This window comes from Cherax quadricarinatus, chromosome 20, assembly GCF_038502225.1.
Source record: "Cherax quadricarinatus isolate ZL_2023a chromosome 20, ASM3850222v1, whole genome shotgun sequence".
Lineage (NCBI taxonomy): Eukaryota > Metazoa > Arthropoda > Malacostraca > Decapoda > Parastacidae > Cherax > Cherax quadricarinatus.
In genome coordinates this window covers 14685751-14704253 of record NC_091311.1, presented here as the reverse complement: position 1 = coordinate 14704253, position 18503 = coordinate 14685751, and the positions used below count along the sequence as shown (strand labels likewise).

At 39.7% G+C, this 18503-nt stretch overlaps 1 protein-coding gene across 2 annotated transcripts in view; it reads right to left on the bottom strand.

Moving 5' to 3' along the window:
- Window positions 1–13041, bottom strand: part of LOC128700072 (methyl farnesoate epoxidase) — a 106524-nt gene extending 93483 nt beyond the window's left edge. For both annotated transcript variants that reach the window (XM_070086889.1, XM_070086890.1), the window contains exon 1: window positions 12885–13041. The gene's annotated coding sequence lies outside the window, so the exon portion shown is untranslated. The remainder of the gene's footprint in view (window positions 1–12884) is intronic.
- Between the last annotated feature and the right edge of the window lie 5462 nt (window positions 13042–18503).

Sequence of the window (18503 nt, the reverse complement as noted above, 5' to 3'; positions counted from 1 at the left end):
AGAAAATTTGGCAAGAAGACTATCTCACCTCATTGAGAGAACACTTCTATGGAGCTGGTGTTCCTGAAAATCATAAGTCCTTAAGACCTGGTGACATAGTGATTATCGACAATGATGTATCGTAAGGGGTTCTTGAATGGAGATATCGTAGGATAAGGTAGACACACTTGTAGGATGGTAGGTGTATTGTCAGACTGAGATGAGAGATGGAGCCCGGTGCCTAGCCTGTTCACGCCTTGTAGGTCTGCCGCCGAGTGAGGACGGGACAGAGGGATCACTGCCCATGTGTATCCCCATGACGTCACACAAAGCCAAAGGCCTACGAGGGATCTCGTGTCTAAAGCACAGGGATGATACTAATATGCTATGCTATATAATACTGGGAATACAGGGATCAGCAATTATGCTGACAGCTCGGTCATGTTACGTATGTCGTCCCGACATACACTACTATACTATAGGCTGAACAGGCAGGCGGATCTGGGCTGATTCTATACAATAACAAATTCATATATAACTTAGAACTAATGGATGGTACAACATGATTTTGACGTAATGGGTGTTAACGTAATCATTACAAACTATAAGAACAAATCATTATACAATATGGATGGAATTGATCGATCGATCTGTATTCATGCACTCTACGGATTCTGAGGAAGAATAATTATATACAAAGAAGTGTTTAACAGAAAGGCAGATTCGGTGCACACAAATCTAGACTGTTAATTCTCAGAATACGGAGGGAACGTGAACACGAAAATTTCTGACAAACTGATCAGCTAATAACAAAACACACAGTTGACAAATTCATTCATCTCGGACATCTAATTATACAGACTATGTACATTTAAACCCAATTCTGCGAGGGTAAGGTTTACATATGCAGAATGGTTATCATCTCTGGGAGGATCGAATTCCTCTGCAATGGTTAACACATGCCTTGACTGAGAGAGATCTGAACGAGTATCTACAAAAGATACAACTACAATCACTAGTGACTGTGGAATTACTAACTCGTCTGCTAGGAGTACTCAACTCGACTATTCGATACAGTAATTCTTGGCTCATTACAAAGTCACTAATGGGTACTGGTGGCTTCACAGTAAGAATAAGATCTTCCTGGAGCAGGAATCGAATCACACCAGAACACAAGGGATCGGTTCTTTAGGAATTTTTGACATCCTCGACAGTAAATGGAGGATCTGCAGTAACTACACTAACGTATCGCGATAAAGCATCTGCGACTACATTTGACTTGCCAGGTAAATTTTCACAAGTGGGATTGAACTCTTGGATAATCAAGGTCCATCTGGCTAACCTTCCAGTAGGCTGTTTGTTCTGGAATAAAGGTAACAGTTCTTCCTTACTGGAGGAATGAGCAAACTCGGTGGAGTGGATGACTCCCCCCGGTTGAAAAAAATTAACGCTATAACACGCAATATGAGCAAGGGAGAACGAATCTACTATCTCAACTGCAAGCACAGGAGAAAAGAAATGAACACGGTGAACAATGCTGATATTCAATCTGAGTCGCACACAGTGACACGAGGTATCAGCTATAAAGAAACTACACTTACAAACGTTAACATGTGAAAGTTACTCGAGAAATAACTTCTTACAATGCACTGATTACTGTCAACTAGGATGGGATCACCATCTGGAACATTAGGAACAACAGACACTCTAGTGAGAGCACTAGCTGTAACAGAGACGTCTTTCTGCAGACAGCATGTCACATCAACAAGAGATGGCATTACTAGTTGCAAGTAATCGTTTTCTGACAAGGCATCCCCTGTGGAGAAATTACTACTCGAACTAGCAGTCATTGCAGGGATAGGCTGTGCACTCAAGGCAGTCTGAGTGTCCCCGGACACTTGAGGCAACGGAACACTATCCTGCAAGTCTGAAGGTATAGGTGGAACACAGACGGGAATGACAGAATTACTAGTGCCTGACCGCTCGGCTACGTTAATAAGTAATTCATGGATCTATAGGAACTTAATCTGAACTTCACATTTCGCAGCACTTTAACAAATCTCAGATACAAGCTGTGAGAACAAAGACATTGCTCAAGGGCTAGATATTGTCTTTCAGTCAGTAAGGGAATATTGTTACTATGGACTGATTCATATTGACTTTGACTGGAATGATACACTAAGTGAACGTTCAAAAGTGACTGGGACATCTTCTCAGTGAAAATACTGAAGGGCATAAGTCAGGCTAGGCACCGGGCTCCATCTCTCATCTCAGTCTGACAATACACCTACCATCCTACAAGTGTGTCTACCTTATCCTACGATATCTCCATTCAAGAACCCTTACGATAGATGGTCCGAGGTCCCAATGGCCACTTGGAAAAATTGTGACCATATATCCTGATGCAAATGGAATCATCAGGACAGTTGATGTTTTGAGCAAAGGTGTAGTGAATAAGCGGACAATAAATAAACTAGTGCCGTTAGAATTACACAGTGTTGAAAACAAAATTAGTGATTCTCCAGAAACCACACAGACTAAAGCTGTTCAGAAAAGACAAGCAGCAGTGGTGGCGAGTGAGAAAATCAAATTAATGTTAAGTGATGAATAGTTCACCTGCAGCGAACCTCCGCCGCCCCCCAGTGTGGAGAAATTTTCTCCAGGAGGGGGGTATCAGCCCCCTTCAGCCCTTTCAGCCCCTTCAGCCCCTTTCAGCCCTGAGTGGCCAAGCCCTCAGAAGGGGCGAGCGTCTTGTTTACTGCTAGAGTGAGTAATTGATCACAGATGCTATGCCACGTAGTCAAGTGACCTCTGCTCCTTGCAGCGGTGTTGCAAAGTGTATTTTTATAAGAGACAGTACATCTCTTGCTTAGCAGGACAATTAAGGAAAATCCTGCTCCCACTTTATTACCATAGTAAAAATATTGTTGTCTATGCTTAAGACAGCAAGAAACAAACATTCTGCTTTGCTTCATCGAGGAGGTGACAAGGATGCAAGGTACTAGGTCAGCGTTTTTTTTTGTGCTAGGGCAGTGACGGCTTGGGGCGGTGTGGCGACGCCAGATTAACTTTGACTCTACTACGAGTGACACTGACGCCAGGATAACCAACAAAGAACACTGATCTGTGCGTTAGTGTGGACAAAGTGTCTCACAAAACACGATAAACATAGGAGAAGTGTGATCAGCTTCTCTTGTGATACATTGTGAACAATAAAGACAAATCTTGTGGAACATAGTGTACCAGTGTGCGTTTCCTAGACAATGGAAGACGTGGACATCCAAGGACACTTCAGCTTCTATCAAGTCACCGATACCTGTCGAAGGTGTTGAGAACACCATAGCTCACGTTACAAAGAGCAAGGTATGTTACGAATTTCTTGTAGATCGGGGGATTGCGCAATTCTTGAGTCACAAGGAGTTTGTAATCAACCTATAATTGGCAGTAAGGTGTGGACTTTTGAGTCCAAACAAGTAGGTATTTCGTCAGCCATCATCGAATGAAATATGCTGACATAACACCCCCTAGGGGTAATTTATACTTACAAATTGTATCTCTTGACAGCCCAATGTTGTGATGGTTTCGACAGCTTCTAGACCTCGTATGCAGGGGCGGCTGTGTAGACGATTTGCTGTCATTTATCAGCTAAGTGTTTCCTATATTTATATATATACACATAGCTGGTAAGGCCAAAATTCTCAACAACAATCGTCAATTTAACAATAATCATTATCAGTTGGTAAATGAATGGAGAGATGAGAACTTGGATGATCTACAACCACTACCTTCCATCGATACTTCAACTCTCGAAGATACCCACCCGCTTACTAGACCTATTACATTACTAGAGATGAGTCAGGTTATTGGAAGAATGCGAAATAGAGCCCCTGGCCTCTCTGGAATAACAATGAAACAAATAAAGTTCCTACCCAGAAATTGTAAACAGTCTTTGGTAAATATCTTTAATGCCATCTTGGCCTCAGGACATTTTCCAGTGGGTTTTAAGACTGCTAGGATGATCTTTCTTGGTAAGCCCAATAAAGACATCCACCAACCTGGGAACTATAGACCTATATCTTTACTTGAAGTCACTGGAAAAGTTCTTGAGGTCATTTCCAACAGATTGAACTACTATATGGAGTTTAATCACTTTTTTACTGAAAAACAATTTGGCTTTAGAACACATAGAGGTACCAATCATGCAATAAATGTTATTTTCGATACTGTAGCAAGTCTAAAACATCAGGGCAATCTTGCCTTAATTGCCACCAGAGATGTTCATAAAGCTTTTGATAGCTTATGGCATGATGGCCTTATATACAAACTCATTGACCTACCAGACCATAACTGGACTTTTCTCAGAGTAATATATAATTTCTTAACTCAAAGAAAAATCATTCCCACCTTTCATGGCAGGTCGACAGAGCCTTTTATACCGACGGCTGGTGTCCCACAAGGTTCTTGTCTCAGTTCACTTCTGTTCAACATTTATGTGAATGACCTTCCTCAACCAGAGTTTAATGATACAATTGTGACACAGTTTGCAGATGATGTTATTCATGTCGTCTCATCAACTCCGGTAACAGGAAAATACAAGTATGAGAGAGTCATAGAAAAAATGAATATTGAACTTCGTCGAACATCTAATTGGGAAAAGAAATGGAGAATTACGACTAATCCTGACAAGGTCCTTGTTAGCACGATAGGATGTTTTGCATCAACAATTGAAGATAAAGGAGGTATCTCCATCAGAGGTACACCTGTAGCCATTAGAAACCCTAACAAGATTTTGGGATATGAAATAGACAGGCTGCTCCACTCAACATCTCATGTAACTAAAAAGATCAACATAGCCAAAGCCGGTCTTAGCAGTCTCTTTCGATTCAATCAAGCCCCTCAACATGTCAAAAAACATCTGTATAAAATGTTAATAAGACCTATACTCGAATACCCTTGTGTCCCAATGTCATTAACAACAAAGACCAACATGCTACGGTTACAAAGGGTCCAGCATAGAGCTCTTCGCTTCATTACCGATACCAGGAGGAGAGACAGAGTTAAAATGGCAGATTTACACATACAACAAGATATTACTGCCATAAATGTACGCCTTGACATCCTAAAAAAGAAACAACTCTATACAATGCAAGAACTATACATGCCAGATAGAGAACATCCTATACAAGTGGCAAATACCACGGATTATATCATCAATACTCCTCCTCCTCACAGGACTCAAAGAATGACTCTCCCACAGAGGGTCCGTCGTTTTATACATAAAGCTGATTACCATCGACCCAGGATATTGAGCAACCTCCCTGATGAAGAAGATTGGGTAGCACCAGAACCCTTCTATGTATACTGAGAACATCATCGCCCCCAATTAGGGAGACATCTTATATAACAATCTAATGTAAAAATTATGCTATTTACTATGGCGGGACACCACCTGTAAGAAGCCATTGTCACGTAATTCTATAAACTGGCCAGAAAATTATTGCCTTCATTGTCGCATAAATATCCGTTGTGCAATCGAAAAAAAAAAAAAAAAAAAAAAAAAAAAAAAAAAAAAAAAAAAAAAAAAAAAAAAAAAAAAATTGCAACTTGTATACTTACTACCAATTCAGAGTCATGTACTTATATATCTGTTATATCTATGTGACTCTGATGGGTTAGTATTATACCCCTTCAAGAATATCTTATCATTTCACATACACTTTTTAAATTACACCAAAGTGGTTGGGCCACTTACCTTTTATATCCTACCTCTCTCCCCCCTCCCACCCTTTTCCAAAATTTCTATCCTTACCCATCCTTCTTCCTTACCCATCTCACCAAAGCTCTGGTCTGGACAAGACAAGATACACACATGTTAGAGGTCAAACATACACACATGTTGGAGGTCAAACATACACACATGTTGGAGGTCAACCATACACACATGTTGGAGGTCAACCATACACACATGTTGGAGGTCAACCATACACACATGTTGGAGGTCAAACATACACACATGTTGGAGGTCAACCATACACACATGTTGGAGGTCAACCATACACACATGTTGGAGGTCAAACATACACACATGTTGGAGGTCAAACATACACACATGTTGGAGGTCAACCATACACACATGTTAGAGGTCAAACATACACACATGTTGGAGGTCAAACATACACACATGTTGGAGGTCAACCATACACACATGTTAGAGGTCAAACATACACACATGTTGGAGGTCAAACATACACACATGTTGGTGGTCAAACATACACACATGTTGGTGGTCAACCATACACACATGTTGGAGGTCAACCATACACACATGTTGGAGGTCAACCATACACACATGTTGGAGGTCAAACATACACACATGTTGGAGGTCAACCATACACACATGTTGGAGGTCAAACATACACACATGTTGGAGGTCAACCATACACACATGTTGGAGGTCAAACATACACACATGTTGGTGGTCAACCATACACACATGTTGGAGGTCAACCATACACACATGTTGGAGGTCAACCATACACACATGTTGGAGGTCAATCATACACACATGTTGGAGGTCAACCATACACACATGTTGGAGGTCAACCATACACACATGTTGGAGGTCAACCATACACACATGTTGGAGGTCAAACATACACACATGTTGGAGGTCAACCATACACACATGTTGGAGGTCAACCATACACACATGTTGGAGGTCAACCATACACACATGTTGGTGGTCAACCATACACACATGTTGGAGGTCAACCATACACACATGTTGGAGGTCAACCATACACACATGTTGGAGGTCAAACATACACACATGTTGGAGGTCAACCATACACACATGTTGGAGGTCAACCATACACACATGTTGGAGGTCAACCATACACACATGTTGGAGGTCAACCATACACACATGTTGGAGGTCAAACATACACACATGTTGGAGGTCAAACATACACACATGTTGGAGGTCAAACATACACACATGTTGGAGGTCAACCATACACACATGTTGGAGGTCAAACATACACACATGTTGGAGGTCAAACATACACACATGTTGGAGGTCAAACATACACACATGTTGGAGGTCAAACATACACACATGTTGGAGGTCAAACATACACACATGTTGGAGGTCAAACATACACACATGTTGGAGGTCAAACATACACACATGTTGGAGGTCAAACATACACACATGTTGGAGGTCAAACATACACACATGTTGGAGGTCAAACATACACACATGTTCGAGGTCAACCATACACACATGTTGGAGGTCAAACATACACACATGTTGGAGGTCAAACATACACACATGTTGGAGGTCAACCATACACACATGTTGGAGGTCAACCATACACACATGTTGGAGGTCAAACATACACACATGTTGGAGGTCAAACATACACACATGTTGGAGGTCAAACATACACACATGTTGGAGGTCAAACATACACACATGTTGGAGGTCAAACATACACACATGTTGGAGGTCAAACATACACACATGTTGGAGGTCAAACATACACACATGTTCGAGGTCAACCATACACACATGTTGGAGGTCAAACATACACACATGTTGGAGGTCAAACATACACACATGTTGGAGGTCAACCATACACACATGTTGGAGGTCAACCATACACACATGTTGGAGGTCAAACATACACACATGTTGGAGGTCAAACATACACACATGTTGGAAGTCAACCATACACACATGTTGGAGGTCAAACATACACACATGTTGGAGGTCAACCATACACACATGTTGGAGGTCAACCATACACACATGTTGGAGGTCAAACATACACACATGTTGGAGGTCAACCATACACACATGTTGGAGGTCAAACATACACACATGTTGGAGGTCAAACATACACACATGTTGGAGGTCAAACATACACACATGTTGGAGGTCAAATATACACACATATCTTGTGCTATAATTATCTTTAAATTTTTGCTGTTGTGGAAAGATTCCTAAAATTTTTGCTCTTATGCTGTCATACAGAATAACAACGCAATAATAATGTCTAAATACACTGACTCTGATATATCATACTGAATACATCCCCTGAGGTGCACATCAAGAAATTAGAGAAAGTGCAATGGTTTGCAACAAGGTTAGTTCCGGAGCTCAGGGAAATGCCTTACGAAGAGAGGTTGAGGGAAATCCTCCTGACGACGCTGGAGGACAGGAGGCTTAGGGAAGACATGATAAAGACATACAAAATACTACGTGGAATAGATAAGGTGGACAGAGACACGATGTTGCAGAGATGGGACACAGAAACGAGGGGTCACAATTAGAAGCTAAAAACTCAGACGAGTCAAAGGATGTTAGGAAGTATTTCATCAGTCATAGAGTTGTCAGGAAATGGAATAGTCTAGCAAGTGATGTAGTAGAGGCAGGAACCATACATAGCTTTAAGACGAGGTATGATAAAGCTTAGGGAGCAGAGAGTGGACCTAGTAGCGATCAGTGAAGAGGCTGGGCCAGGAGCTGAGTATCGACCCCTTAACCACAATTAGGTGAGTACAATTAAGTGAGTACAGTTAGGTGAGTACATCAACAACATATGCAGCATATCGGTGCCTGGCAAATCTGACAAAAAAGCGTTTTGTCATCTAAGTAAGGAGTCATTCACAACACTGTACACGTGTTCGTCAAGCCTACATTGGAGTATGCTGCACCACTACACAGTCCACACCTAGTCAAGCATCTCAAGAAATTAGAGAAATTGCAAAGGTTTGCAGCAAGGCTAGTTTCGGAGTAAAAGGGTATGTCCTATAGGGAGCATTGATATTTTGGTCGAAGCTGCACTCTTCAGGCATTGTTTCTTATATACGTATTAGAATCAGTGTGAAATATGAAGTTGATTGGCTGAGGTTTAGCTTATAACATTTTCGATTGAAAATTTGGAATCTGTCTGTTTTACTGAGTAGCGCAGCGCAGTGTTTTATGTACTGTATTTATGCACTCTGCAGTATTTATAAACATTAACTTTCTCTCTTTTCAGATACTCTGATTACTTATATACTTTACTACTGAGATGAAAGCCACAGAACATGCATTGTTTGGTCATGCCAGTGTTCTTCCAGTGAACAAACTTCCGTCCAAAGGCGAAGTGTTAAGGAACTGCTGGTGATATAGATGTGAAGGAAAGTTTACTGATGTTTCAGTGATTATCAAGATAGCAGCTAAGGATTATTCTGAACTATGGCAGAAATCAACTGGAGACAGAAAGACTATTCCTATTCTCAGCCAGAAAACTATTGGAGATAGATTGAGAAAATTGTGCAGTTGAGGAATAGAACTTAATAAGAACAAAAATATCTCCAAAAATGCTACATTTTAGGAGGAAATGAACGAGTTGTTTGATATATGAAGTTGTTTCTGTCTTGCTGCCTCCTGCAAAGATGAAGAGTGCAAAATAAAGTAGTGTGACGGATACCACCTAGACTGTAATTGTGATGTGAAAGTTCCTAAACGTCTACTTGGAAGGGTATTCCGGTAGTCAGCGTCCCCGCTGCCGGTCCACGACCAGGCCTCTCGTTAACGTGAGGTACAGTTCTTGCTTGACCAGAGAGGCGATAGGAAGATGAAAATTGGCTGTGTTGACATGACAGTAACGAGGATGTAGGATAGAGTGACGGTGAAAGAGGAGCAGGATGAAGCCAGAGCCAAGAAGCAGCTGAAGGAAAGACAGAGTGAACAGGCAGCTAGAAAAGTTTCTGATTCTGACGATAATTTAGATGATGCCAGAGACAGCCCTTCTGTCGATACTGATTCTAACTGTCTTGAGTGGTCTGACTACCAGCAGCTCACAGCAGAACAGAACAAGACTCCCCACACTGGCAGCCACATGTGACCTACACCTAATCACTGATTATGCTGGAGCTGTCATTGCTATCGCCACCTTAATGGACTATGGCACTATCACCAACGACGACAAAAGTCGAGTTATTAGACCACAGAAGTTATGAGATGCCAGACACAAATACCGAATGAAGAGGCAAGAAAATGAGCTAGCAAACTTGGAAAATATCACATCACTGTATTTTGATGGTAAGAAGACCTCCACTCGTGTAATGACAAAGAATGAGAAGACCAAGAAATGGAGTCCAAAGATAGTGGTGAAAGATCATTACATCATCATGGTGGAGCCTGGCACTGAATATCTCACTCATGTGACTCCCAAGTCAGGCCATGGAAAGGAGATTGCCAAGACTATCCATACATTTCTGGTGGAACAGAAACTAATTCGGCAGCCTGTTGTATGTGATGGTTGTGATAGAACCAAGGTAAATGTCGGAGCTGACAATGGAGCTATTCATCATCCTGAAATGTTGCTTGGTCATCTGGTCCATTATTTCATTTGTCAGCTTCATGGAAATAAGCTGCCATTTCAGGCTGTTTTCTACCAGTATGATGGTAAGCCAAGTGATCCTGAACACTGGAGAGATCCCATTGGCAAGCAAATCAAGGATCCTCTGTCTGAGCTGTTAGTTGCTTTCCAGACAGTCAATCTCACTGATTTCCCTGCTCTGAATGCCAAGGTGGGAGTGGATCTGTCCTGGGACCAGAATTACTTGTATAGGATTTGCAAAGGAGTGATCACAGGTGTGGTTGATGATGACTTGGCTGCTCTTAAACCAGGTTCACTGTGTGTGTCAATGTGGGATACTTTAGGGAGTAGGATCCTTAGGTTGTATGTGGCAACATTAAGACCCAGTCAGGAGCTGGAAAGAGTCATCTTTATGATTTTAAAGTTCAGTGCTCCAATGTGGCTCCACATCAAGCTGCGCCTTTATGTGAGACACGTTCCAAAGAACGTCTTCCAGTCGCTGCAATTTATGAGACATCTGAACAGTGAAGAAAAGAAGATAGTAAGGAAGACCGTCCAAAGAAATTCCTACTTTGCTCAGACAGTTAATTGCTTGCCACTGTAGTTTGAGAATCACTACTTTTCTTTAGTTGACAATAGGAGCCACATTACCATACTCTTCATGTCCACTGTCATCCTTATCAACAGTGTAGATTAACAAGTCCTCGTCAACAGCATCAGCAGAATTTTTTCTATTCTCTTCAGAGCTCTCAATACTTTCTTTTGTCTGCTGAGTCTCTTCGCTAATTTTTCTTATCATAGAGACAGCTTTGTCTCACAGTCTTCATCAGTGCACATATCAAGAAGCAGTTTCTTTTTCACAGAAGTTTGTTGTGACCATACAAATAATGCCTGAAGAGTACAGCTTGCATCTCTATAATTTGTATTTTTTCAATGCTCCCTAATGTTCTATGAGAAGAGGGTAAGGGAAATCATCCTGATGACATTCGAGGACAGGAGAGATAGGGGGACAATAACGACACACAAAATAATGAGAGAAATCGGCAAGGGAGGGGTATAGGGACAGAATATTTTAGAGATCGGACACAGTAACAGTAACAGGGGGTCACAACTGGAGGTTGAAGACTCAGATGAATCACAGGGACGTTAGGAAGTTTTCCTTTAGCCATAAAGTTGCCAGGAAGTGGAATACTCTGGAAAGGACTATAGTGGAGACAGGATCCATACATAATTTATAAAGATATACGATAAAGTTCATGGAGTGGGGAAATTGTTGACCTAGTAGCGATTTGTGAAGAGGTGGGGCCAGGAGCTGTGAATCTACCTTTTCAACAACAAATAGGTAAAATACACACATTCACACGTGCTTAAGCATTTAGAGAAACTGGAAAAAGTGCAAAGGTTAATTAAGAACGAAACCAGTCCTTGAGCTTAGGCGTATGAACTATTGAGGCTAGAAAAGCTACATCTGAGTATTTTGTACATAAAAATTCTCACAGGAATTGACAGGGTGGACAGGGAGATTCTGAGAGATGGGTCTTAGGTACACGAGGTCACAGATGGAAGTTAAAAACACGAATGAGTCACAAGAATGTTACGAAATACTTCTTTAGTTTTGAAGTGGTCAGCGAAGTGGTAGAAGCACAATCTATGAATAGCTTTAACAATCAGTATGATAGGGATCACACAGCCATGAGGATGCACTAAAGGCCAGCAGAGAGTTGGGGCCAAGAGCTGAAACTCGACATCTGAAACCACAATTAGTTTCAAATCGGTAGAAAAATGTAATGAATTTGCTGAGGCAGTGGTGGAGAGACTCAGTAAACAGCTTCAGAGCAGATATGATAAGACACAAGGAATCAGAAATCAGTAATGCTTATCAAATAGCTCCTTCAGAAATCGGGGTCAAGAGCAAAGTCTCGACCCCGTAAACACACCTAAAATACACACACACCCATTCATTTATATATATATATATATATATATATATATATATATATATATATATATATATATATATATATATATATATACATATATATATATATATATAAATATATATATATATATATATATATATATATATATATATATATATATATATATATATATATATATATATATATATATATATATATATATATATATATATATATATATATATATATATATATATATATATATATATATATATATATATATATATATATATATATATATATGCAATAAGATCACAGTAAACAGGTGATTTCAGAATATGCAAAACAACCACTCTGAAAGAATAGAAAAATTCCAAGCGCTTTCGTGACTACTCACATTATCAAGGAACTATATTTCCTTGATAATGTGAGTAGTCACGAAAGCGCTTGGAATTTCTCTATTCTTTCAGAGTGGTTGTTTTGCATATATATATATATATATATATATATATATATATATATATATATATATATATACATACATTTGTTGTTATATACAATTATTTGGTCTGACACTGACAAATTATAAGCTCACATAATAAGTTCTTACCCAAAAATAAAGGTGAGATCAGCAGATAGTATGTTGTCTCTGAGGCAGCCAGCGCAACACTGCTTGACAGACCAGACAGCTGATAACTGACCAAGAACTCGCATGAACCTTCGCTGCTGCGTCATGCACCTCTAAGAACATGCTTGCAATATCCACCTGAAGGAACCTCAAAACTTTAAGGGTGATGGACTGATTACATCGTCTTCAAGTCTCTTCTGCTCCTATCAACTTTTCTGTACTCGACTGAAGAAGCCTACTGTGTAGGCGAAACGTTTCAAAATAAAGATACCTAACTGTTGCATATGTGTCTTACCTAACAATCTGTCGGTATTTTATACCATTTTGATGTTCAATCTGTCAGACACTGCAACACAAGGGTATCTTGGTACAGACCTGAAATCAACTTCGACAACCTCTACTAGTGAGAACGGCTGGATTTGAGAGGGACCTGACCTCCCAAAGTGACCTACGTCTCACCTCCTGGCGCTATATAAGGCTCCATTCCTGTCCTTTCAACTTCATATTGTTTCAGACTTCGGAACAATGCTCTTCTCCAGACTGAGGGACTGACCACCTCAAAACTTTAAGGGTGATGGACTGATTACATCGTCTTCAAGTCTCTTCTGCTCCTATCAACTTTTCTGTACTCGACTGAAGAAGCCTACTGTGTAGGCGAAACGTTTCAAAATAAAGATACCTAACTGTTGCATATGTGTCTTACCTAACAATCTGTCGGTATTTTATACCATTTTGATGTTCAATCTGTCAGACACTGCAACACAAGGGTATCTTGGTACAGACCTGAAATCAACTTCGACAACCTCTACTAGTGAGAACGGCTGGATTTGAGAGGGACCTGACCTCCCAAAGTGACCTACGTCTCACCTCCTGGCGCTATATAAGGCTCCATTCCTGTCCTTTCAACTTCATATTGTTTCAGACTTCGGAACAATGCTCTTCTCCAGACTGAGGGACTGACCACCTCAAAACTTTAAGGGTGATGGACTGATTACATCGTCTTCAAGTCTTTTCTGCTCCTATCAACTTTTCTGTACTCGACTGAAGAAGCCTACTGTGTAGGCGAAACGTTTCAAAATAAAGATACCTAACTGTTGCATATGTGTCTTACCTAACAATCTGTCGGTATTTTATACCATTTTGATGTTCAAGATCACTGCTCTTGAACATAAGCTAGACACTCTAGAACAACAAAGCAACACCCACACCCAGTCCCTAGACACCATCAACACTCTAAAAGACCAAGTCACCCTACTTACTACCAACATTATAGAGGAAAGATCAAGAGTGGACCAACAACTTGCCAATGTCATAACCAACTTCCAAGACCATAATGACCAACAGCAGCTATCTGACGCTGTTGTAGTTAACAACAAACATCTCCCACTCACAGTCACCCAAGAGACCTGCATGGAGACCACCCTACAGCTTATCAAGGCCCACCTTCGCCTTAACATATGTAGTGATGACCTAAAGGATTGCAAACTGATGGGCTACCAAGCGGGTAAAAAAACAGTGCTGTTAAAATTCCAAACTAGCCTACAACGAAACAATCTACTAAAAACATGTATTTCTATGAAATCTGATGTTTACATCAGTGAGTGCCTTACCAAAACAAGACAAAACCTTCTTTATCGGCTAAGAAAATTACGCTATGCCCAAAAAATCCACCAGTGCTTTGTGAGGGATGGAAAAATCGCAGTTAGGAAACAGCCCACTGGGAAGAGATACTTCATCTCTACAGAACATGACCTTAAAACATTCATAAGTGAGGCTGGACTAACAGAATCAGAGTAAAGTGCAGATAATACCCATAGTCCACAGTTAGTGTTATATTGTCATAAATTTGTGCCCCCCTAAAATTCTAATACCCCAACTTCTTTTGATTGTCATTGTTGTATTCAATGACCATTCTACCTCATAGTCTTAATTGTGTTTAATATCTACAGAATCTATCTCCTTTTTTACAACTTCCCACATCACTGTTTTATCTTATTTTATTATAAACTAACCATAACTTGTCTTCAATAATTCTACCTCACTTTAAGAAATACTCTATTGACCAATTTTATTCTAAAATCTCTATTATTGCCCAATTTTGCTTTAAACTATATTGATCAAACTTATTGTAAACTTCTTTTATTGACCATTTTTATTCTATACTTTTTTAAACTAGTATTTTCAACTACAACTTTTATATTATCCTGTCTACCATCTTACTAGCATATTATAACCAAGTCATTGCCATTTTTATTTTTATCATTTTTTTTATTATTCTTTTGTTACCTTAACTTGTGTATTTTATCCTGTCAATTTAAATCTAGTTATACTCTAATTCTTGTAAACAACTTATATAAGACCTTAGTGCAATTACAATTGAGAGTCTTGTGCCTTTTTTATATTATTAGATTAAACTCAGTTGTACTATAGCTCATTCAAGCTCAATGTATAGTCAATACCAAATTCACTATATTAGACCATAGTGCAATTGCTAGTGAGAGACTGGTGCTATTTTTAATTTGTATTTTTATATTATTAGATTAAATCTATTGTACTTTAGCTCACTCTAGCTCAAAACATAGACTCCACAAAAGTCATTATATTAGACCTTAGTGCAATTCAAGTGAGAGTCTTGTTCTATTTTTAATTTGTATTTTTATATTACTAGTTTATACCTAATTGTACTTTAGTTCATTCCAGCACAACACATAGACAACATCAACTTCATTATGTGTAGTAGTGACTATGTTCTATATGCCCAAAATACTCTAGCTATATACTTGTCCAAACTTCCCACCACTACAGATATCAGTACTAGAACTCAACACACAACTCAGGATATAAATAACCATAATTTAAACCTAGAAGATGATTGATCATGTTGACCCTGATCTAAACCTCCATAATCTGACACCCAATCAAAACCTATTGGAAAGTAACTGCCTTTATTACACAGCATCACAAGCCAGCACTATCCTAAACAATGCTAAAAGTCTATCAGTACTTTACAACATCAGGTCCTTAAGCAAACACTATGATGACCTCCTGGCGCTCCTTGAATCACTAAAGACACCCTTCTCCTGCATTATTCTTACTGAGACCTAGCTTAAGCAGGACACAATAGATATCTACCCTCTACCAGGATACACAGCAATTCACAACTGCAGACCAAACCAAGTTGGGGGTGGTATTGCAATCTATTACTCTAACCAATTATCTTGTATTAGCACCACTTGCTTTAGTGATGAATATGGGGAATACATTTTTGCTAATTTTACTGTAAAAAACCTTAAGACACCTATAACAATCGGTGCCATTTACCGGATACCTCACACAAACATCCCAAATTTCAGTGAGAAATTAAAGTCACTAATAACAAACAGACAAATGAATAAGCACCACCTTCTCTTAGCTGGAGACTTCAACATCAACCTTGGCATACTAGATGATCAGCCTGTAACTGATTTCATCAACAATATGAACAACACACTTCTCATACCAACAATAACTAAACCAACCAGGCTCACTGAGACAAGTGCAACCATAATAGACCACATGTGGACCAATATACTACCCCCCTTAAATCAGGGATAATAACCGATAGCACTACAGACCACTACCCTACCTTCCTCCTGACAAACATTAGTAAACCACCACTTGAATACAACAAAGTCTCATTTAGACTCCATGATGAGGCCTCAATAAGGAAGTTCACAGCTGACCTAGAGACTGTTGACTGGCCTACAGAATTCTTCAAGGCCAATGGTATTGATGACTGGACAGACATTTTTCTTAACAAATTACTTAGACTATACAACAAACATTGTCCTATAAAAACGAAACAGATCACAAACAAACGGCTTGGTTGCCCATGGCTAACCAGCACCATTCTGAAATCCATTGACAAGAAACACCAATATGAAAAGCAATATAGACAGGGCTTAATACACAAAGATATTCTTAAACACTATTCATCAGTTCTCATCAAAGTAAACAAAAAAAGCCAAACAACTATACTACTCCATAGATTGATTGACACAAGAGGAGATATAAAAAAGACCTGGAAAACACTTGCACCAACTGAGCCCACGGAAGTCACCGAGATTATAAAGTCACTTAAAAATAACTCAGGGAATCTGTCTCATGTCCCACCATTACTGTACAAGCGAGCGGCCCATGTCCTTTCGCATGCTATTTCATTACTTTTTAACAAGTCACTAGAAACTAGCACCTTCCCGAAACTACTCAAGATGGCAAGGGTTACACCAATACATAAAGGTGGTGACCCTAGAGATGTAAACAACTATAGGCCAATATCAAACTTACCATTGCTATACAAAATCTTTGAGAAACTCGTGCACAGGAGACTATATTAATTTATAACGACACAAAACATACTCATCCCCTGCCAATTTGGATTCAGGAAAAATAAAAGCACTAATGATGCAATCATAAAAATGCTAGATCTGCTTTACACAGCATTGGAAAATAAGGAATATCCACTAGGAATTTTTATTGACCTAAGAAAAGCTTTTGACACAGTAGACCACGACATCCTACTCCACAAACTTGACCATTACGGTATAAGAGGCCATGCGCTTGCTTATTTCAAATCTTACCTTACTAATAGGTATCAGTATGTCACCATTAAAGACACAGCATCAACAACACGGCCACTTGATACTGGAGTTCCGCAGGGAAGTGTCCTTGGTCCCCTGCTCTTCCTCATATACATCAATGATCTTCCAAACGTATCCCAACACCTGAAACCCATTCTCTTTGCTGACGACACGACTTATGTCATCTCTCACCCTAATCTTGCCACCCTCAACACCATTGTTAACGAGGAGCTGATCAAAATATCGACTTGGATGACAGCCAATAAACTTACTCTTAACACTGACAAAACCTACTATATTATGTTTGGTAGCAGAGCAGGAGATGCACAAATTAACATTAAGATCGACAACACTCTAATTACCGGACATAATGAGGGCAAATTCCTAGGCCTATACCTTGACAACAACCTGAATTTCAGCACCCATATCCAACACATAACCAAAAAAGTTTCCAAAACGGTTGGGATCCTCTCCAAGATACGATACTACGTGCCACAAAATGTCCTTCTCACACTATACCACTCACTTATTTGTCCATACCTCACCTATGCTATTTGTGCTTGGGGATCAACTGCAGAAACACACCTAAAGCCAATAATAACCCAACAAAAAGCTGCAGTAAGAATAATCACTAAATCCCATCCCTGACAACACCCCCCCCCACTCTTCATAGATCTAAACTTACTCCCTGTTCAGTACATCCTCACTTACTACTGTGCAATCTACTTCTACAGGACCTTAAACTCCAATATCAACCTTGACCTAAAACGCTTTCTTGATAGTTGTAACAGAACCCACAGGCATAACACCAGACACAAACATCTCTACGACATCCCCCGTGTCCGACTAAACCTTTACAAAAATTCAATATATGTCAAAGGCCCTAAAATCTGAAACACCCTACCTGAGAACTCTAGAACTGCAGACACATTCATCACCTTCAAAACTACCATTAGAAAACATCTTATCTCCCTGATACACC